The sequence below is a fragment of the Saccopteryx leptura genome, chromosome 8 (assembly GCF_036850995.1).
Source record: "Saccopteryx leptura isolate mSacLep1 chromosome 8, mSacLep1_pri_phased_curated, whole genome shotgun sequence".
Lineage (NCBI taxonomy): Eukaryota > Metazoa > Chordata > Mammalia > Chiroptera > Emballonuridae > Saccopteryx > Saccopteryx leptura.
In genome coordinates this window covers 29,121,916-29,144,804 of record NC_089510.1, presented here as the reverse complement: position 1 = coordinate 29,144,804, position 22,889 = coordinate 29,121,916, and the positions used below count along the sequence as shown (strand labels likewise).

Sequence of the window (22,889 nt, the reverse complement as noted above, 5' to 3'; positions counted from 1 at the left end):
TAAAATCTGGACTATCTCACTAGGGTCTAGCGCTATGGTTTCTTATTAGAAGACAAGTTTGCATCCGGAAGCTGTCAGCTCCCTAAGTTCAAAGTCTGTACAAGTTTACATTAGAGAGCCAAAATATTTCCTCTGTAATCACTCTGTGATCACAGAACTTCCAAAAGGAGACAGATACCATCAGCTCAGAAACCTAGTTCATTCCTTATGCTTGTGGGTATTTTTAAGGCCTGAGATAGAGCATGTGAGACCCAGCATTGCTTTAAGGGTTATTTGTTTGTTTGTTTTGAGAGCTGCTGATGGAATAGTTTCTTTTGCCAAGACCTCTTTCACCCTGTTCTTGCCAAAAAGAACAGCAGGTTAAAAGTGACTCATGGCCTGACCGGTGGGGGCACAGCAGATATAAAACCTCAGCCTGGAATGCTTAGGTTGCTGGTTGCAAGCCCCAAGCTTGCCCAGTCAAGGCATGTGTGAGAAGCAATGACTACAGTTGATGCTTCCCTCTCTTCCTTCCCCTTTCTCTCTCTCTTGAAATCAATCAATAATTTTTTTAAAACTGAATCATGAATAACATTATTTTTCAAATAGTCTTAAAAGTTTTAAAGTATTTTTTAATGATTTATTTTAAAATTTACCAAGTCAGTGTATTTCCCCCAGGTTACTGTTCTCACCTAGAAAACTGGAGAACACAGTCATCTTATGTCACTGCTGTTCTAGGCATTAAGCAAAACTGTAAAAGTACTTGAATTCTTCTATACACTCTAGAATTCTTCTTATACATAAGCAGTTTGTTCTCCTTTGGAATTGCTAAAAAGGTGAGTCTAAGCTTTTGCGTCCTCTAATAATATCCCTCTTGGTTTATTGTTTCCTTCCAAGTTAAGCCCCTTGAGCACCATTATTTCAAGAAATAAGCTAACAGTGCGCGCAACTAGGGAAGAAGCTTTAGGAGAGAGCACACCCCTCCCTAAATTTTTGGATTTTTGTTGGATTGCTTCATTGGAGAGAACATTCCTATAAAATTGTATTTTAAATTCAGAGAACCTAAGTTTCAGAGAGAACAAAAAGGCAGGAGAGGAGCTATCTTGAGGTCATAAAATTAGAAGCAAGATCTGAACTATGACTCAATTTTAGAAAAGTACTGGTCTTCCATAAAACAATGCTTTTAACAGATTAGTGAATTTTATATCAGGTATCTCGGTTGCTTCTATTTTTTAAATCTTAGTATATACAGAAAAATAATTCAATAGAAAGATTTGCTGTTTAAAGAAAATATCTGGTACTTTATGAAATGCTGATCTTTTTACTGGAGAAAGAATAGCTTGGATGCTAGGTCACAGCACAGGCATGTGTGTGTATGAGCAAGAGAGAGACAGAGACTAAGAGAGGCAGAGGCAACAGTAGACAGACCTAGTTACACTCATCTCCTTGTCCACAAAGCATTTGCAGTAACTTGCAAATAAAACACACAATAAAATTCACATTGGAATTTTAAATAAGAAGTGAGAGGGAAGGCCCTGGCCAGCTAGCTCAGCTGTAGAGTGTCTGCCTGTGTGTAGAAATCCCGGGTTCGATTCCTGGTCAGGGCACACAGGAGAAGCACCCATCTGCTTCTCCACCCCTCCCCGTCTACTTTCTCTTTATCTTTCTCTTCCCCTCCCGCAGCCAAGGCTCCATTGGAGCAAAGTTGGCCTGGGTGCTGAGGATGACTCCATGGCCTCTGCCTCAGGCGCTAGAATGGCTCCAGTTGCAATGGAGCAACTCCCCAGATAGGTAGATCATCACCCCCTGGTAAGCATGCCAGGTGGATCCCGGTCGGGAGCATGTGCGGGAGTCTGTCTGTCTGTCTGCCTCCCTGCTTCTCACTTCAGAAAAATACAAAAAAAAAAAAAAAAAAAAGAAAAGAAAAAAAAGGAATTGAGAGGGAAGACTAGGGGGAAAGAATGATATTAGAATAACTTTGGGTGTCTCAGGGATCCTGCAGACTTTTGATTGAGATGTGCTTGCAGTGGCAGTATCCTTAAGAGGGGACTCAAAGCACAGTGCTCTTTTGAAAGAAACGGCAGACCTTCCGGAGGTCCTCCTGTCCATGCCGAACCAGTGCCAGGTCCGCCTTCAGCCCGTGGGCTCCCCCTGCCCTGCGCGCTCGTCTGGCTCTTTCCCGCTTGTTATGGCTTGGCTGTGCCAGTGTTTATTCCATCCCTTTGGAAAGGCCTACAGCTTCAACAATTGCACATCCCGCTCAGGAACAACATTGAGCATGATTTTGGAAAAATCGCACATGCATCTTATAGTAAATTCGAGTATTTAAGAGACCTTCAGAACATCACTCCCAGCTCATTATTCTGTTAGCCTCACAGGTGCTTCATAGGACTGACACTCAGTTCTGAGGGGCACTCAGAACGGGCCACACACCGTGGGAAGGAAAGTAGAATCCATTCAGCTGGACTCGGCTGTAATAGGTAGAAGACCCAAGCATCTTTTTCTTCAGTGATCTTTTTCTTACATCGTTTGTTCCCATGGTTATTTTGTGCTGTCCAGTTGTGATTTGCATTTCTTGGAAAACATTAGTGAGAAGCCTCAAGCGGCAAAGAGAATTGAGCTACTCCACCAGAGTCTGAGAAAATTCAGAGTTTTAGACTGAGGTCCCCACATTGGAGATCGTGCTTTTTTATTGTTATTTGGTGAAGCTCTTAACCCTAGAGGCTCTGTAACCACTGCAGGGGCAGTGCAATCTGCTTCCTAGATTTCTACTCGCATTTTTGCCTGTTAGAGTAAGCACGAATTTTGGGTGTTTTAGCCATTTTGGAAAAAGAGGGGAGAGGAAAGGAAAATAATTGGTGCTAAAGAGATGGCACCTGAAAATGGAAAGGTCACGATGAAAGGGGAGTATGTGTTACCTTCTGGCTCAGGCCAGGTGGTTGGGTGTGGGTGTCATGTGTGTCCCTAGTGCAGTCACCCTTGCAGTGGTAATGCTCCCAGTTTAGCCACCACTGAGTATTGTTCCTTGTTTTTCTATAGTGCTTGTCAAAATGCTATGACAACTGGCTGGTTTTATGCAAACAGAGCTTGGCTCTCAAGAGACAGTGTGTCTGAAAGTCAAACATGGATGGCAGCCATTGGCAAGCACGGGAGTCAGAAACCAGATTGTTTTCTCGTTGGATGAACAGCTTAAAGCAACGTAAAGTTAATTGAAGAATTCCTTGAAAGTGAAGTCAGACTAAAAGAAATGTTCTGAGTCTATAATTTACTAAATGTGAAAGATCTGTAAGTGGTAGACTAAAAGGGTACGGGGTGGGGTGGGGGGGGGGGACATTTTTGTAAACAGATCTGGCTTATATTATTGCCTAAGCAGTTTTAATTATTTGCTCTAATAATGTAGATCTGCAGAGGAATCTCTAATTAGGTAAAGCTTGATTTATAGAGTTGGCCTCATATAAACCATGATGTCATGCTGAGCTGCAGAAAATTACAGGCCTGGTCTTGCTGTTGAAAACTATTATTTCTACCTAGGACTTCGCACACTCTCTGTGTTTGCCCTCACAAAACCGTAGCATCCTGGGTTCTTGTCTTCAGAGCCCATCACCCAGGTCAATTCAAGGTATATTATTACTCATTAAGTAATTTATCAAATGTATATTTGAAAAACTGGGGAGGCAGGGAAAAAGTTTAAGTACTGTTTGTACTAGTTAAGGAAATCTTCTTGGGAAGTTGGTCAAGACTAACCTGTGATCCTGTGCAGAGTGGATTTATTCTCCTTTTAGCTGACAGACTGTCAAATGTCTGTCTGTCTGCCCTTCCCTGTTACAACCCTGAATGCGTCCTCCACTTCTCTGCCCCTCTAGTCACTTCCTAGAAACATTTTCACTGTCATCATTGCCTGTTTCACCCAGCTTTAAACAAGAGCATGGGCTTCTGTAACATTTCACTGTGGTTCTTGTTCCTTTTGCCCTTACAGTAGAGCCTGAGGCAGGACCAAGGCCTTTTCTTAGATTGTATGTCTGCTGATTTTAATGTCCTACCATTTTTCTTGCATTAGTTATACCTTAATGATTGCATTTCCTGTGCCTCCCCGTTTCAATTGAGTCATAGTAGGAAAGGCTTTAGAAAGAATCCTTCTAGATTTTTACCATTTCTTTTTCAGGGGACAATTCTGTTTTAAGTGATTGGTCTTTATCAGGTCTTCTCCGGCTAGTCAATAGACTTTACATAGGAAATAATTCCTGCCTCTCACTGTCAGAGTTCATCAGCTTACATAATACGTGGTTATATTATGTAATTATAATAACAAGTCCAACAGGCATAAACAGGCTTGGGAACAAACCCAGCTCTTTAACAAGTTGGAAGAAGCGCCTGGGATGTACGGGAGAATCGTCTTCTAGCCTGCAGCATTCAGGATGTGTGGGCTTGGTGCTGAGTCAAACAAAGGGATGAAAGTGGGTAGACGGAGCTGTTATGAGAACTTCTGCATCTGTACATCTGTCCTCTCCACATTCTCTTCATTTCACAGATGCAGCCCGGGTGGTTACAGGAATTTCCCAAGGTCATGTAACTAGTCATTAGCCAAGCTTGGGGTCCTACCTCCCCAGCCAGGGTTTTCCCGGGGCAGCCGAGGAGGACTGGTCTCCTGGCCCTTGACTGTGCCTGTCTGGCTGCTGGCTGCATGCGGGTTTACAGAGTGTACTTTGATTTATTGCCACAGAGTATCTGTCTTGACGCTTGCTTTACCCACAGTTTTTGTGTTACTAATTAACATATGTTGTTTTTTTCTTTAAATTCTCCTTGATATCAAAACTGATCCTTCTTTATTATTGGGAGTTAATCCAGATCATGAGACTTGTCACTTCTGTCTCTAGATGACCGTAATTAGATAAGAAAGAGAGCGTCTGCTTGGAAGAACATTTCTAGCAAGGCCTGTCTGTCTCCCCAGTCTACAGCCCCATTCTGTGCGTGGCTGCCTCTGTCTATCTCAAGGCAGTTGTTACAGGTCAGAGGCCTCTGAGACGAAGCCGCTTTGGGGGTAACACAGGGCTCTGAGGTTTATGTTTATTTGACCCTTTCACAAACCGTATGTACTGACATTTCTAATATCAAGCTGGATAGATATTTTAAAATATCATGTTCCCTTTTCTACTTCTTTCTTCCAGTGCTTCCGTTCTGCCCCGCTCCTTTTCATAGAACATTTGATATTGCCTAGAATCCAAATGGACCTAAAACTGGGCAGTTAAAAATGAAATTAAAACCGTTCAAGTAAATATGGAGGAAGGGGGGGATGTTGTACTCAGATCCCAAGGTAAAATGGTTTTGTTACTGAACATTGCATTTAGCTCTGAGTTTCTTGATAGACAAAGCAAAACAAGACATTTAAGTTCACATGATTTTTATTTGCTGAAAGGAAACGTCATCAGGCCTTCCTCAGAGACATTGTTACCAAGCACTTGATTCTGAGCCAGTGACCCTTATGTCAGTGCAGCTGAGTCACCACCCAGAGCGGGGACTGGGCCACACGTTAGCGTTTGGGACGCTCTGTTGCACTCCGCCTCCATTCTCTGCTGACGAGGAGCGGAACCCAGAGAGGACAAGGAATTTGCCAGTCACCGGGCTTGTTGGTAATAGCACCAGCCTGGAACCAATGCCCCCCAGTTCCAAGCTGGGCCTCAGAGCGCCCTTATTTAGAAATCCCAGTATGGTGAGATGTGGTACCCAGCCGGTGAGATCCAGCACCGTAACTCACTATGGGCTCTGCAGACACAGACTATCGAGTGGGTGGGATTTAGACTTGATGAAGTCACACTGTGTGGAAAAGTGGTTTCTTCAGGAAGCTTCTCTTGTCACTCAGAAGAGAGACAGAGGGTAGACCTCTGTCCCAGGGTACTGTCAACTCATTAGGGAGGGAAAAACCTAGAGTAACAAGTGCCGTTTTTATACCTTCTTTTATTTTTTTTTATTTTTTTTTTTCTGAAGTTGGAAAACAGGGAAGCAGTCAGACAGACTCCCGCATGCCCTGACCAGGATCCACCGGGCATGCCCACCAGGGGGCGATGCTCTGCCCATTCGGGGTGTTGCTCCATTGCATCCGGAGCCATTCTAGTGCCTGAGGCAGAGGCCACAGAGCCATCCTCAGCGCCCGGGCCAACATTGCTCCAATGGAGCCTTGGCTGCAGGAGGAGAAGAGAGAGAGAGAGAGGAAGGAGAGGGGGGGAGGGGTGGAGAAGCAGATGGGTGCTTCTCCTGTGTGCCCTGGCCAGGAATCGAACCCAGGACTCCTGCACGCCAGACCGACGCTCTACCACTGAGCCAACCAGCCAGGACCTTTATACCTTTTTTAAACGAATACTTTGTCAGAGTTCCTTTTCTTTAGTTAAAATTATGGGCAAATTTATGTTGTATTTTATGACATTAAGTTTATGAGAAAACTTTGGGTGGGGGTCCCAAACTCAACTGCCGCAGTCAGACAGATACAAACAGCTACGTGTAACCCAGAAGGCCAGGTGTCAGACAAGGGGGAGCAAGACCTATATAAAGTGCTTCAAAGGGCCTGTGTCCTCTCTCTAGGGGGTAGCTGTTTCCCAGCTCCAGCCGATTATTGTCTTTTGAATAATTCAGATACGCAGTTGACCACTAGTGTTTTGAGAGTAGCTGAAAGTCTGGATTATTATTTTGGATCTGATTGTAAATGTTGGCAACTTCTTTCTTCCACTTGCTCAAGCCAAAGAACTTAGAATTGTCCTTAACTCCTCTCTTCCTTTCAGAACCTACATGTAATCCATGTGGGGATCCTGTTGGCTCCACCCTCAAAACATGTCCGGAATCCGAGCACTTCTCACGGCCCTCTGCTGCAGGGCCGTAGCCCGGATCACCCTCATCTTCCTCCGGGGTCAGTGCAGCAGCTCCGCCCCTGCTCTCCCTTCGGAGGCGTTCCATCGCGCTCAGTGTGAGAGCCAAAGGTCGCCCAGTGCCTGCGAGGCAGCCTGACCTCATTACCGCAGCCACAGTGGCCTCCTGCCTGCTCCCCGAATACACCAGCTCATCTCCCCATCGTGACGTTCGCCCTTGCGTCCCCTTGCCTGAACGCCCTTTCCCTGGTGTCTCCACGGCCCATTCACCCCCTCCAGCCCTTTGCTCAGACGCCATCTTCTCAGAGGTCTTTCTCACCCTTACTATCTAAACTTGTAGCCGGACACACTGTACCTCTCCCCTTCTCAGCTGTGTTCTCTTCACGACATATCACGATCTAGTATCCTGTATGTTTTTCTTATGTATCACCTATCTACCACGTTAAACTAGAGGTTTGTCTGTTTTTGTGCACTGCTATATATTAATACTTATCATCCAGAAATGTCCTTTACACGCAGCATGTGCTCAATCAATGTTTGACCAATAAATGAATCTTTAAAAAAAAAATTTTTTTTTTCAACTTGGGGCCAAACAAACCTCCTCAGAGTCCAGACCTAGCCTACACCCCCTCTGAGCTAGGGTCAAAAAGAAGAGTGAGCTAGTATCTTGGAGACAGACGTCAGGACAGCATCCCTGCTCCAGGAAACCGTAGAACAGCCCTTCCACTCCAGCCCTGCCCGCTCTGGCTTCCTGCTTCCACCCTGCTGAGCTTTAACACAGGCTTGTTTCATGTTTCAACACTAATTTTCCTGGTTCATTGCTGTGTAGAATATGGCGCGTGTTCTGTAGCTCAGCCTCTTGAGTGAACCTCCCGACCTCTGAAGGTAGGAACATTTGAATAATTTGGCTTGCTCTCCACAACACAGAGTTTAGAGCTAGACAAGCAATGAGGAAGAGGAACAGCACTGCAGAGGGAAAAGCCTATGTGAAGACCCTCAGGTCAGAGTAACCTTTGAAGGTTTGGAAGAGAGCAGGTGAACCTATAGCAAGCAGTGAGGCAGAAAAGTGGTTGAGAAAAGATTGGAGAGGTAGGCAGGGCCAAATCTGTGGCCATGGTAAGAAGTGTGGATGTTATTGTTAAGTCCAATGGGAAGACCAGAAGTTATGAACTCTTTGTAGTGGTAATTGTTTTTGAATACAGCCTTTTTTTTTTTCTTTTGGTGAGAGGAGGGGAGATAGTGAGACATGCTCCTGCATGCTCCCCAACCGGGACCCACCGAGCAACCCCATCTGGGGCCGATGCTGGAGTACCAAGCTATTTTTTTTTTTTTTTTTGTATTTTTCTGAAGCTGGAAACAGGGAGAGACAGTCAGACAGACTCTCGCATGCAACTGACCGGGATCCACCCGGCACGCCCACCAGGGGCGACGCTCTGCCCACCAGGGGGCGATGCTCTGCCCCTCCGGGCATCACTCTGCTGCGACCAGAGCCACTCTAGCACCTGGGGCAGAGGCCAAGGAGCCATCCCCAGCGCCCGGGCCACCTTTGCTCCAATGGAGCCTTGGCTGCAGGAGGGGAAGAGAGAGACAGAGAGGAAGGAGGGGGTGGTGGAGAAGCAAATGGGCGCTTCTCCTATGTACCCTGGCCGGGAATCGAACCTGGGTCCCCTGCACGCCAGGCCGACGCTCTACCGCTGAGCCAACCGGCCAGGGCCTCTATTTTCAACAACTGAGTCTGATGTGCTCAGACCAATCAAGCTATCCTCAGTGCCCGGGGTCATGCTCAAACCAAGCAAGCCATTGGCTGCAGGAGGGGAATAGGGAGGGAAGGAGGGAGAGGGAGGACGAGAAAAACAGATGGTCACTTCTTCTGTGTGCCTTGACCAAGACTCAAACCTGGGACATCTAGATACTGGACTAACAGTCTATTCACGGAGCCACTGGCCAGGGCCTGAACACAGCTTTCTACTGAAGTGTAATGTATATACATCCTGTGATGTTTTTCAAGCAAGTCAGTCAATTGGTAGCAGTCATTTCAGCTCTTAGACTCCTTTTCTTTTGTTTAAAAATTTTTTTTGGATTTAATTGGCTATAAAGAGAAGTATTGTTTTTTTTTATCACATTTATAACTAAAATATTAAACTATATTTTTAAATATCTTACTAAAATAAGTAAATGTATTTGTACGGAAAATAAGCTTTGTTCTAGTTACATAACACTATCAAATTTGGTTATGGTGATTGTTTAATAAAATGAGGTTCCCCAGGTGTGTTCAGTCTTTTTAAATTTATCCACTTCAGTTACATAAAGTGAAAAAGTCACTCATTTTTCTGTTGTATTTCCAACCTTTTCCAAGTTACTATCACATTAAACATTTTTTTTTGAGAGAGAGAGAGAGAAGTAGGTAGAGAGAGACAGGAATGTCGAGCTGCGTCTGTATGTGCCCTGACTGGGGAGTCGAACCGGCAACCTCCGTGCTCCGGGACAGTGCGCCAACCAGCTGAGCATCCAGCCGGGGCTTTTTTTTTTTTTTTTTTTTTTTTTTTGATTTTTAGAGAGACAGAGAGAGGAAGGAAAAGAGAGAGGAGGGGTAAGGGAAACATTCAGTTGTTCCACTTGGTAGTGCATTCACTGGTTGCTTCCCGTGTGTGCCCTGCCCAGGGAGCGAATTTATATACTTTACACTATACCAAATGTACGTTAACTGCAGTTTTCAGAAGAGGTATAGCTTTTTTTTTTTTTTGGTATTTTTCTGAAGTGAGAAGCAGGGAGGCAGAGAGACAGACTCCCGCATGCACCCAACTGGGATCCACCCGGCTTGCCCACCAGGGGGCAATGCTCTGCTCATCTGGGGCATTGCTCTGTTGCAATCAGAGCCATTCATGCGCCTGAGGCATAGGCCATGGAGCCATCCTCAGCGCCCGGGCCAACTTTGCTAAGGTGGAGCTGTGGCTGCGGGAGGGGAAGAGAGAGACAGAGAGGAAGGAGAGGGGGAGGGGTGGAGAAGCAGATGGGCGCTTCTCCTGTGTGCCCTGGCCGGGAATCGAACCCAGGACTTCCACACACCAGGCTGATGCTCTACCACTGAGCTAGCTGGCCAGGGGAAGAAGTATAGCTTTTATAAAAAGCAGAACTCAAGGTTTATTTTAGCCTATTTGTTCCAATCATAAAATATAATCAAATATTGAGCAGTTAATTAACAATCCATAGAAGATAGAACAAGATATTTTTAGTTCCATGTATGAGATTAATGTTTTATTTTTATAAACATTACTCATGTTTTATTTTTCTTCTTAAACTTCAGAATTCTGCAAGCCAAACTGAGCCACTAAGAAGGGTTTTGTAGCTTAGCCTTGGCTGTTCAGTGGCTAAAAGGGCGGATTCTGAGTCTGGTTGCTATTGGAGATATCAATAGTCAGAGCTGAAGAAAGCTGAGGTAAAGACAGAGGAAGAAAGCTGAGGTAAAGACAGAGGAAGAAAGCTGAGGTAAAGACAGAGGAAGAAAGCTGAGGTAAAGACAGAGGAAGAAAGCTGAGGTAAAGACGGAGGAAGAAAGCTGAGGTAAAGACGGAGGAAGAAAGCTGAGGTAAAGACGGAGGAAGAAAGCTGAGGTAAAGACAGAGGAAGAAAGCTGAGGTAAAGACAGAGTTGTTAGGTGGCAGTTTAGAGAGTCTTGCAACATTTATAGGCAGCCCAGGTGTGACATAAGTGAGAACTATAAAAAAAAAAACAACTTCACAGCTCCTCATAGCTTTCTCACAACCGATTTTTATTTCAGTAGCATGAAATGGAAATTAGAAAAGTAAAGAAATTTAGAAAGGACCATGGAGACCCTGTTGGACTGATGAGGAAATAGTCCGAGGTCGCACCAAAGACGCGCGCAGGTTCATCCAACTGTGAATGTAGGGCTGAAGTTGGAATTTGGAACTCCTATTTTCTAGCTCATTATCCTTTTCTCTACTTTTTTGGGCATATTTTGACTCTCTAGTCATTGAAGTTGCACCGAAATGGAATAGGCTGGCTTGGGTGAAGGAGAGAGCCCTCTGCCACCAGAAGTTAGTTATCAGACAGAAGCTGGTGTCCGGCTACCTGATATGCATGTTGATTTTACATGAAGGAACCTTGGATTCAGAGTCCTCTAAGAGTGTTTCCAACTCTAATTTTAGTGAGTTTGGGTAATTTCATTGTATTTGTAATTGAGTAATTATTGGACCTTTGTACTTGCAACAGTTGTTCATTCTCATTCATGCATGTCTCATCCACGCTAATCTTTTCTCAAAAACTGCTTGCCCTTTGAGGCCACCTGTTCCGAAGTTGCTTAGTAATGCAGTATGACCAAGAAGGCCAAGACTCCAGGCTGCATTCAGCACTTGGAATGATGAGTAATCATTTTACCCATAACTATTAATAATTTTACCTTCTACATTAGATCAGTGTCCAATAACTGCTGATTTTCTCCTACCACACAAATACAGATTTAGTTCTATAGCAGAAGGACATCATGACAATGAGATCAGCTTTTCTATCCTACAGCAAGGACCTGGAGTGGTAAACGTTTCGGTGATTTTATAACCCAATAAGGTATCTATGATTTTTAAAGTAGAACATGGAGACATTTCTTTACTAGGCAACTGTATAGCCTAATCTTGGTTTAAAATGACAAGGTGTAGATTTGGATTACAATATAAAATGCATGAGCTAGGAACTCTGATTAGAAATGTATTTTCTGGACCTGGTAGAGCGTCGGTCCGGTGTGTGGATGTCCCAGGTTCAATTCCTGGTCAAGGCACACAAGAGTAGCCACCATCTCCTTTTCCACCTCTCCCTCTCCTCCTTCTCTTCATCTCTCTCTCTCTCTCTCTCTCTCTCTCTCTCTTCCCCTCCCACAGCCATGGCTTGATTGGTTTGAGCACTTGGAGCCTCCACCTCAGGTGCTACAAATAGCTCAGTTGCGAGAAGCCCCAGCTGGGGAGAGCATCAGCCCCAGATGGAGGCTGGCAGATGGATCTGGGTCAGGGCACATGCAGGAGTCTGTCCCTTTATCTCTCCTCCTTTCACTAGGAAAAGAAGAAAAAAGAAAGAAATGTATTTGCCAACTGATAATGTCTGTGTCGATAGGAAATCTCTGCATATTGCTCTACTTTGAATGTAAAATCAATCTCTGCCCATCCCATCTCTACCCTTTGTCCAGCTTTAGACCCTGTTTTTTCCTGCTATAATTTAGGAAGTCTTTTCCCAGACACCAACATTTTTAGACTGTATGCTTAGCAATCATATTAATAATAGGGAATTTCCAGAAAACAAGTGACTCAGTCTCATAGGCCCTGAGTGTCCCTTTTCTCCACTGGAGACCGTGTGAATTTATTCATTGTAGTAAATATGTGGTCACATACGGACCCATCTCCATAGGTGCCAAACTGCGTTTTAAACTTCCACCCTGTAGTCCATTGGGAAGGTCCCTCATATCCGTATTTCCTTCACTTCCACTGACCCTGAGTTTGGGGTTTGGGAAGTGGATGAGAGGAGATGCTGGCAGGGTTTCACCTATTACCCCGGTGATCCAGTGAGGCAGCTTCCAGTGACGGCAGCTGAGAGCCCGACAAGGGAGAAGCCATATTACAGGACTAGGGAAGTAGAGTACTTCGCTGTCCAGAACGAACAGAAAAGCAAAACCCGAGACCCACATCTCCTGTGACAGTTCTGTTTTTACGATTCCATTTCACGCTTACTGAGAAGTCAAGCTAGACTGTTTGCTTTGCAAAGCTGAGGCCAGGCCCTGTATCTTCCCTTTCTCCCAAGAGGAAGACCCCCCTAGGACATCGTTGACACGCTTCTGTAAACTGTCAGATACTAAATATTTTAAGCTTTGCCAGCCCTATATTCTTTATAGCAACTATTCAACTCCGTTGTAGCACAAAAGTAGCCACAGACGATACTTGAACAAGTCAGCGTTGGCTGTGTGTCAATAAAACTTTATTTATGGTCACTGAAGTTTCAGTTTTATGTATTTTTCATGTATCAAGAAAAATTATTCTAATCTGGGTTTTTCCCCAACAATTTAAAAATGTAAAAATTATCCCTGTGGACTATGCAAAAACAGACTGTGATCGAAATTTTGGCCCACTAGCCACAGTCCGCTTAGCCCAGGGGTCCCCAAACTTTTTACACAGGGGGCCAGTTCACTGTCCCTCAGACCGTTGGAGGGCAAGACTATAAAAAAAAAAAAACTATGAACAAATCCCTATGCACACTGCACACATCTTATTTTAAAGTAAAAAAACAAAACGGAAACAAATACAATATTTAAAATAAAGAACAAGTAAATTTAAATCAACAAACTGACCAGTATTTCAATGGGAACTATGCTCCTCTCACTGACCACCAATGAAAGAGGTGCCCCTTCCGGAAGTGCAGTGGGGGCCGGATAAATGGCCTCAGGGGGCCGCATATGGCCTGCGGGCCGTGGTTTGAGGACCCCTGGCTTAGCCCTTCCCTGGGGAATAAATCATGAACTGTGAGGAAGACTGTGGGTGTTAAAACATGAAGGGACAAAATATGATACCTGAAGGACAGATGATGTAATGGAGTAGGAACAATGACCGATGGGTGTGTGTATACAGGGAGACGTAGATGGACGCCCTGACCCTTGATTCTGGTTTAGATCATCTTCACTGGTCCTCAGTCACATTTCAGATTGGTTACTTTGATTTACTCTTAAGATTTACAAAAGGCAGGTGTTAGCTGGCCTTAGAGAAGGAAAGCAGACACAAGAAGAGGACATGTGATTTAGAGTTTGCCATAAGGTGTGTAGAGCCAACAGAGAAGTTTATTAGGAGTGGCAGTTGGTGGTTTCTGTTATCAGTGAATCACTGAAGTCTGTCTGAGGCTCGGAGGAGGAGCTGGCCGTATTCCTTTTTATCAAAAACTGGTTTGTGACATTGGAGCTCTCTCATAGACTGTCTTCTGCACTCTCAAAGAACCTGTAATAATCTTTATTTTTATAACATAAAAGCTGTATTGATAAACTTTAAATTTCTTTTTTTAAAAACCCTGTAAACCAGGGGTAGTCGACCTTTTTATACCTACCACCCACTTTTGTATCTCTTGTTAGTAGTAAAATTTTCTAACCGCCCACCGGTTCCACAGTAATAGTGATTTATAAAGTAGGGCAGTAACTTTACTTTATAAAATTTATAAAGCAGAGTTACAGCAAGTTAAAGCATATAGTAATAATTACTTACCAAGTACTTTATGTCGAATTTTTGCTAAGTTTGGCAGAATAAATCTTTATAAAACAACTTACTATAGTTAAATCTCTCTTTATTTGGTTGCTCCGCTACCGCCCACCACGAAAGCTGAAACGCCCACTAGTGGGCGGTAGGGACCAGGTTGACAACCACTACATAAACTCAACGCCATAAAGTACCATTTTAAAAAATAGTATGGATGGGCCCTGACCGGTTGGCTCAGTGGTAGAACGTCAGCCTGGCGTGCAGAAGTCCTGGGTTCGATTCCCAGCCAGGGCATAGGAGAAGCGCCCATCTGCTTCTCCACCCCTCCCCCTCTCCTTCCTCTCTGTCTCTCTCTTCCCCTCCCGCAGCCAGGCTCCATTGGAGCAAAGATTGCCCCGGGTGCTGGGGATGGCTCCTTGGCCTCTGCCCCAGGCGCTAGAGTGGCTCTGGTCGCAGCAGAGCGACGCCCCGGAGGGCAGAGTGTCGCCCCCTGGTGGGCGTGCCGGGTGGATCCCAGTCGGGCGTATGCGGGAGTCTGTCTGACTGTCTCTCCCCGTTTCCAGCTTCAGAAAAATACAAAAAAAAAAAAAAATTTTTTTTAAAATAGTATGGATGTTTACGTGCAGTTGAATATAACTTTGTTGCTCGGTAGATCATATCACTTATAACAATTGCATAAATTGTAGTTTGGTTATTTATAACAAAGGAACATTAATTATTATGATAATGATTGTATAATTACCTTTTTTGAGCAGCTACCTGCTGTTGCCTAACACACACTCGCTCATTCCCACGACAGCCCGGCGAGGCAGCGTGACTCTCCTGTTGAAGGTGAAATTGAGGTCCAGCCACACATAAGTGACAGGGCCAAATCCATATCGCCCTGACTAGAAAGTTTATGCAGTTTCCACTGTAATTACCATGATGAGAAATAGTGGCAAACCCCCCCCCCCAAAAAAAAACCCCAGATTTTGGAAAAACCATTTTCAGCTACGTTGCTGGCTATCATTACTTAATGCTAATCTTATTCTACATGATTATTATGTAGTAATAAAATGATTCCAGTCCCTTAGAATCTTGAAAAATTAAACCTATTGTGTCTTTTCACATTTGTGGTTTGTGTGGCCATTCATGGCTGGCAGTTTCCAGGCAGGCTGCAGCCTTGAACTATTCACTGTCTGAACTTGCCCTCAAAGAGTTCTTCCCCCCGCCCTACCTCTATCAAGTGACAACCAACGAAAAACCCACAAGCTCAGCAGCTGCAGCTCTGGAAAACTTCCATCAAAACCCTTGTTCCCATATTCCTTTTGAAAATCACAGTTCCTAGAACTTGCTGTTATCTTTTTGAAGGTCATGACTAATGCTTGTAACATTGTAAAACTTCCACTGCAAACAGTGTCTGCAAGATGGGGATTCCTTCACTTGAGCTGTGTGTTAACTTATCTATACTCTGCCCTATATTCTTACCCAGTGACCGGCACAGCAAATATTAGGAGATGAGTGTTTAAAACAGTTGGTAGGAAAACTAGAAAGCTTAATTTCAAAAAGTGCCTCTTTGACAGATCAGAGTTAAGTAAAAATCCCTGGTGTATTGAGAATCGGCCCTGTTCTTGTCCCTCTAAATTTTATTCTTTCCATGAGTTGCTTTTAGGATTCAGAGACCAAGTATCCTATATACCTGTCTCAGAGGAAATAATTTCATTTTTCCTAAATGTGGAAATGTAGTGAAAAAGTAGCTTTTATGTATGACTGAGTGATACCAAAATCCAGTTTCTAGCAGCCTTTTCATATGTGAATCATGTTATTTAATCCAGATTTCTTTGAAACCACAACCAGACACACAGTATGGATATTTGATTAAAGAAATATGGTTGCTATTATTCACCCTGCCATGCTTTATTTTGCTTACATTAATGACCCAGTAATATACTTAAGAAAAAAAAGTAAATTTGCATCATCAGCCATTGAAATTAACAAGACTGGATGCTGGTGATTACCCCACACAAGATCACATCAAGAGATAATTTTCTGATCTGTTTATATCAAAACATGATTTTCCTAGGCTGTCCCACAAATGTGTCTAAAAACTTAGGGAGAAAAAAAAAAAAACTATAGCCAGGAGACAAATACGTGCTAATGTACCACTTATTGTCTGGAGAAAATGCATGTTCATGGCAGTGTTAAGAACTTATTTGGTCTGTATTTATTTACAATGTGCAGGCTGCAGAATGTTAGCATTCTGAGTGTGCCCAGACGTAATGGAAAGAACTCACTAGCACTTTCTCACTAGCTTTAGTAAGGAATGCACCTTTTGAATCAACATTGCTTAAAAGGTTGTCATTTAGTTCCAGTAATTCCAAAGGGTTTTTCTGTTGCCTCAATAGTGGAGAAAATGATTAGGAGTTTTAAATTCCAACTGAATTGACTTCCCTTGGTCACTAAAACATATTTCCTTATCAATAACACTGAGGAATTAAAACCACACATATTTTTTAAAATTTGACAAAAAAATTCCTGCTATTTATGTAAGACAGTAAGCTAAGATTTGTGGTGGGAAACCCTCATAATTCAAAAGAGATTGTCTTGAAATAATGTTGATAAAGAACATCAGTGTCAGTTTTCCTAGTGGAAAGGAGCCGGATTTTCTGTTAAATTAGCAGGCTCAGGAGATACAGTATGTACAGAGGAATATATTTGCTGGAGTTCTCCCCACCCCCAGGGTAGGATATCTAAATGATTCTGTTTTAATATTTTGACTATCAAATTTAAATACCAGAAACAACTTGGGATGTCAAGAAAAATCATCTCTGTAGCCTGACCAGGTGGTGGCGCGGTGGATAGAGCATCAGACTGGGACCTCGAGACCCCGAGGTTGCCAACTTGAGTGCAGGTTCATCTGGTTTAAGCAAAGCTCACCAGCTTGGGCCCAAGGTCACTGGCTTGAGCAAGGAGTCACTCGGTCTGCTGTAGCCCCACGGTCAAGGCTCATATGAGAAAGCAATCAATGAACAACTAAGGTGCCGCAGCGAAGAATTGATGCTTCTCATCTCTCTCCCTTCCTGTCTGTCTGTTCCTATCTGTGTCTCTCTCTGACACTCTCTCTGTCTCTGTCAAAAAAAAAATCATCTTTGTATATTCAGCAAAATGCTAGGGTTTATTTTTGTCCAACTAGTTCTAAAGCCTAATTATCATACTTTATTGTATTTTTTAGGGTTTGATGTAATATCATAAATGTATATTCAAATGACTATCCAAATTACTTGTGTTTCAAGTTAGTACATTCCTAGATGAATTGACTAGTAGTTTGACAGTGGAAATCCTAGACATCTTTGAATCCCTTATACCAAATGTACTGAAAAGTTAAATTCATAAACAAATAAGTGTTCTATAAACATTTCTTTCTTTTTTTTTTTTTTTTTTTTTTTTTTTTTGTATTTTTCTGAAGTGAGAAGCAGGGAGGCAGAGAGACAGACTCCTGCATGCACCCAACTGGGATCCACCCTGCATGCCCACCAGGGGGCGATGCTCTGCCCATCTGGGGCATTGCTCTGTTGCAACTGGAGCCATTCTAGCGCCTGAAGCAGAGGCCACAGAGCCATCCTCAGCACCCGGGCCAACTTTGCTCCAATGGAGCCTTGGTATTGGGAGGGGAAGAGAGAAATAGAGAGAAAGTAGAGGGAGAAGAGTGGAAAAGCAGATGGGCGCTTCTCCTGTGTGCCCTGACCAAAAATCAAACCCAGAACTTTCACACGCCAAGCCAATTCTCTACCACTGAGCTAGCCGGCCAGGGCCTTTTATTACATTTTAAATGAAGAGGCTTTCACTTATACTGATCTCTGGTTCCTGCTCATCCAAATGCCTTGACTTTTCTCATCACACTGAACTGATAAAGAAATTCAGCCACAGAGGAAACAGAAACTTTTTTCATTCAGTTAAGGGAGTATTTCTTGACTGCCTTTGAATTATTTCATTATTATACAGAATTTCAGATATAGAGAAAAGAAGAACCTCCGTGACGGCTGCAGTGGTCCTCAGCTCAGGACTGTCTCTGCTGTACATCTCTCCCAGACCCGGGTCCTCAGCTCAGGACTGTCTCTGCTGTACATCTCTCCCAGACCCGGGTCCTCAGCTCAGGGCCGTCTCTGCTGTACATCTCTCCCAGACCCGGGTCCTCGGCTCAGGGCCATCTCTGCTGTACATCTCTCCCAGACCTGGGTCCTCACAGCTCAGGGCCGTCTCTGCTGTACATCTCTCCCAGACCCGGGTCCTCTCCCCCCACAAGGTTCTTGGGAAGCAAACTCCAGACATCATATAATTCTATGGGTTGTCTATTATGTGATTTTAACTTTGTTGAGCATTGAGGATTTTAAAAAATGAATGAGACTTTATCCTTGTACTTAGAGAGCTCATGAAATCCATCCATAATCCAATGTAATTATATTGTCCATGGTAACATACACTCAAACACTGAAACCCTTGAACCAGCTCTCAATCTAGCAAAATCTAACATAAAAGGAATAATTTTATGAGTCCCTTGAACCAGATTTACAAAAAACTTTTAGAGTATGAAAAATTTCCTAATTCCATTTGCTACAAGGGACTTGAAGCAGTGACACCGAGTAGCAATGAGTGCACGTAGCACCTAGATTTTGACTTCTAAAGCTCCTTTCTCAGCAGAAGGAACCAGCACTCCTTGGCAAAGTGACTGACTCCAGTGCTGATTGAGGAGAGTCAAGATGAGCCTCGGAATAGCTTTTCATGCCAGGATGTTAAGAAGTACTTAAAAATGATGAGAACATGTCAAAAGGACAAAGCAACCAGTTTAAAACGATTCTCACTGGCCATATCTGAGACAACTTGAGCAACACAGGCAACTAATAATAATAAAATATAACTCATTGACTAAGAATCCATGAGTGAATTTATAGTGATAATAAATAAATGGATGCTACATGCATAAGAAGGACATGTTTTCTTTATAGTAGAATGCCAATTAATAAATATGGAATGAATGATAGACTAGAAAATCATTCTGTAACCATCATATTACAGGAAGTGTCAATGGATGCTCAAACTTGGAAATAGAAGTTAGTAAGGCACAGGATATTTACATATTTCAAAGACTCCACAAACTACGTATTAATAGCCATGGGAAATAGTGGCCTCAGAGTGGAGAGGTCAATAGTGAGACCTTAAGCAACGGATCAAAATTACATTCGCCAATGAAAGGAAGCACTGACGGTATGTGCCTCTTGATGTTACTCACTGAGAAAGGCATCTCTGATATTCTTGCCTCCTAAATGGTTTAATTAATTTAATACTAGGGAAATAGGCACTTCCAAACTAAAAGACACTGTTAAAAATGGCAGAGTCCTGGCCCTGGCTGGTTGGCTCAGTGGTAGAGCGTCGGCCTGGCGTGTAGGAGTCCCAGATTCGATTCCCGGCCAGGGCACACAGGAGAGGCGCCCATCTGCTTCTCCACCCCTCCCCCTCTCCTTCCTCTCTGTCTCTGTCTTCCCCTCCTGCAGCGAGGCTCCATTGGAGCAAAGTTGGCCCGGGGGCTGAGGATGGCTCTGTGGCCTCTGCCTCAGGCGCTAGAGTGGCTCTGGTTGCAACAGAGCAACGACCCAGATGGGCAGAGCATCGCCCCCTGGTGGGCGTGCCAGTTGGATCCCAGTTGGGTGCATGCGGGAGTCTGTCTGACTACCTCCCCATTTCCAACTTCAGAAAAATACAAACAAAAAACAAATAACGGCAGAGTCCTGAAGCACAAAGAAAAACTCAGAAGCTGTTTCAGGTTAAAGGGAACCGAAGAGGTATGAAAACTCAATGTGAGTGTGATCTTGGGTTGGAGTCTAGACTCGGAAAAGAAATGCAGAAAGAGCATTATTGAGACAGTGTATACAATCTGACTGAATAAGGCCTGTGGATTAAATCATTATATTGGGACCGTGTAAGTTTCCTGGTTTTGACTATTGTACTGTCATTAGGTAAGTTGTTATCTTTGTTCTTAGGAAATATACATTGAAATATTTAGGAGCAAAGAGAGATGATGTCTACAATTTAGTCAAATGGTTTAGAAAAACAACGTGTATATATGGAAAGAATAAAATATAAAAGCAAAATTTTAACGCTTGGTGAAAATAGGTGGAATATAAAAGAGTTTTTTGTGCTATTCTTTGAACTTTTAAGTTTGAAGTTACTACAAGATGAAAACAAATTGAATGCTAAAACAAAGCAGATACACACATACATGCACAGACACCATACACACACACAGTTAACTTCACTTTAAGTAAAGCCAACTAAAATATACGTAGAAATTATACCCAGAGAAAAATTGAGGAAGTTCATTTTTACTCTTTGTGAAATTGCCACAGAAATCTTTTAAATAGCAACCTTCATCTAAAAATTATAAAATTTATAAAACCTCAATAAATATAGAAACACCATTTTTCAAAGCCCCGTCTGTAAATTGAGGCCCAGCTGCATTTGTTCCATCCTTGTCTTGGTAATAGTTGTTATAATGCATCTGGTTTGCTTTGAAAGCTTTCCATAGAGCTGTGTACACGTGCATGCATGCTTACAGGCCTTTGCAGAAAATACAGTGATGGTAGCCTGCCCCAAAACACAGAGTAAGACCTTTGTAGAACTGATGCTCTACTTCCAATCTCTCTCTTCCAGTTACCGGCTAGCTTTTCAGGTCGTATGAAGTCGGGTTAGGAAATCTGCACCTTTCACTAACTAGCTCTGAACCTTTTAGATTTTCCCTTTAAAGTTTTTTCCTTTCATTAAAATACAACTTTAAAAAAAAATGAGGAGAGATAGAAATACAGACTCCCACATGCACCCCAGCCAGGATATACCTGGCAACCCCTGTCTAAGGCCGATGCTTGAATCAACCGGGCTATCTTCAGCACCCAGGGCTGACCCTCAAACTAACTGAGCTATCCTCAGCACCTGAGGCCAATGCTCAGAACAACCAAGCTATCCTTAGCAGCCAGGGCAGATGCTCAAACCAATTGAGCCACTGGCTGCCGGAGAGGAAGAGAGAGAAAATGGGGAGAGGGAGGGGAAGAGAAGCAGATGGTCACTTCTCTTGTGTGCCCTGACCAGGGATCAAATCCAGGATGTCGGCACACTGGGCTACACTTGATCCACTGAGCCAACCAGCCAGGACCTAAAATACAACTTTTATAGGAATAATAAGAATAGTAATGAAGTAATGAGTTTATTGCTTTGAACCTATCCAAAAAAAATATTGCTTTACTAATCACGAAAAAGAAGAATAAGATCTTCAATTTTCCAGAACCTGATAAGCCCAAGACCTCATTTTGCCTCTTTTTTTTTTTTTTTTTATCATTTTGCCACTCGGAGAATTGGATTAGGAAGTAGAAACAAGCAAAACTAGTCAGTCAAATGATATTTCTTATCATTTTGTTTTAATTTTAAAATTACAGACATTGTCCATCAAAGCAAAAGATTGGAAATAACCAAAATGTACTTCTGTAGGGACTTGCTAATACTGGCGGAATACTATGCTTCCGTAAAGACTGGAACGGTCTTTGTGTGTTGGTGCAGAAGGATCTACAACATATTTATATAATATAATGTGAAGTCCAAACAGTACAGTACAGAACAGTCTACATTGAATGGTACCATTTGCATATAAGAAAAGGAGGAAAGAATATATGTGCTATTTGCATATAAATACTGATGCTACATATGTATAGAATATCTCCAAAAAGATACCTACACACGTAAAATTGTTTGCCTAAGGAGATGAGAACTTGTGATTGGGGCAAAGGTTCATAAATTTCAGCATTACTAGATGTTGAAAAACGTCTAAATTGAATGCTTATGAAAGAAAATAGGAAATTGTACTTTTCACTACTGTTTTATTGCTATAGAAATTACTGTTTTATAATGATAGTTCAAAGACATAGGGATACTCCCAGACCCTTCGTTGTAGTGACGGAAACCATTATGGATGTTATCTGATTCACTCAATCTAGTTCACTTACTAACTTGATCTCAGAAAACCGATGAACATTTTTGTTCTCAAGTGTTCTCGCTCACAGGAGCACACTCTGTGAATGATTCCAAGATTCACCAGCTATAGGACTATTAAAGATCTGGAAAGCATAAAGCCAATTTCAGTGGAGCTCTACCAAAATACTAATTTAGTTTAATACCCAATGGGAAGTAGAACGGTAGAACTCCTTCAAATTAGTTAGTGTAAGATTCAGTGTTCTCATAGTATGTGGAATACCAGGAGTTTCTCAGGAAAGCCAGAAACCAAATGAGAACGAGGAGATGGATAGGAGTCCAAGAGAACCAAAGGAGCATCCTCCCTGGAATTGAAAATTTAATATATCGCCAAGTATTTTTTCAGCCAAGATCCTCAACAGGATATTAAATGGCAGGTAGTAATACATATTTTCCCTTAATGGTTATCTTTGTAGTTAACAGCCTACTTTTTCAGTCCACCTGCTTGTAAGTGGATAACTAGACTCACTCCAGGCTGTTCTGAATACTTCTTTTTTTCCCTGCGTCTGCCAAAGCCAATCAGAAGTAGAAACCTAAAACAGTGTCTGGAACAGGTAACAGTCTATTGTCATTTGCGACATAAAATTAAGCAAAGAGAAACTTTTGTGGCTTGTTTTTGTATTTCATAATTCTCATGTTTAACTTGTTTTTTTAAAAAATTCACTATCATTCAAATAAAGACTACTCAACCAGCCCATAAACAGTAGTATATCAAAGCTCTCTCGGCTGGGGGGATTACTCGTATTGTTCCACAGCATTTTAATAGGGAAAAGTA

At 42.8% G+C, this 22,889-nt stretch overlaps 2 protein-coding genes across 5 annotated transcripts in view; one reads left to right on the top strand and one right to left on the bottom strand.

Annotated features, from left to right (window-relative positions):
- Positions 1–22,889, top strand: part of CMSS1 (cms1 ribosomal small subunit homolog) — a 419,693-nt gene that overhangs the window by 221,956 nt on the left and 174,848 nt on the right. The window lies entirely within an intron of this gene.
- FILIP1L (filamin A interacting protein 1 like) overlaps positions 1–22,889 on the bottom strand; it is a 317,903-nt gene that overhangs the window by 213,596 nt on the left and 81,418 nt on the right. The window lies entirely within an intron of this gene.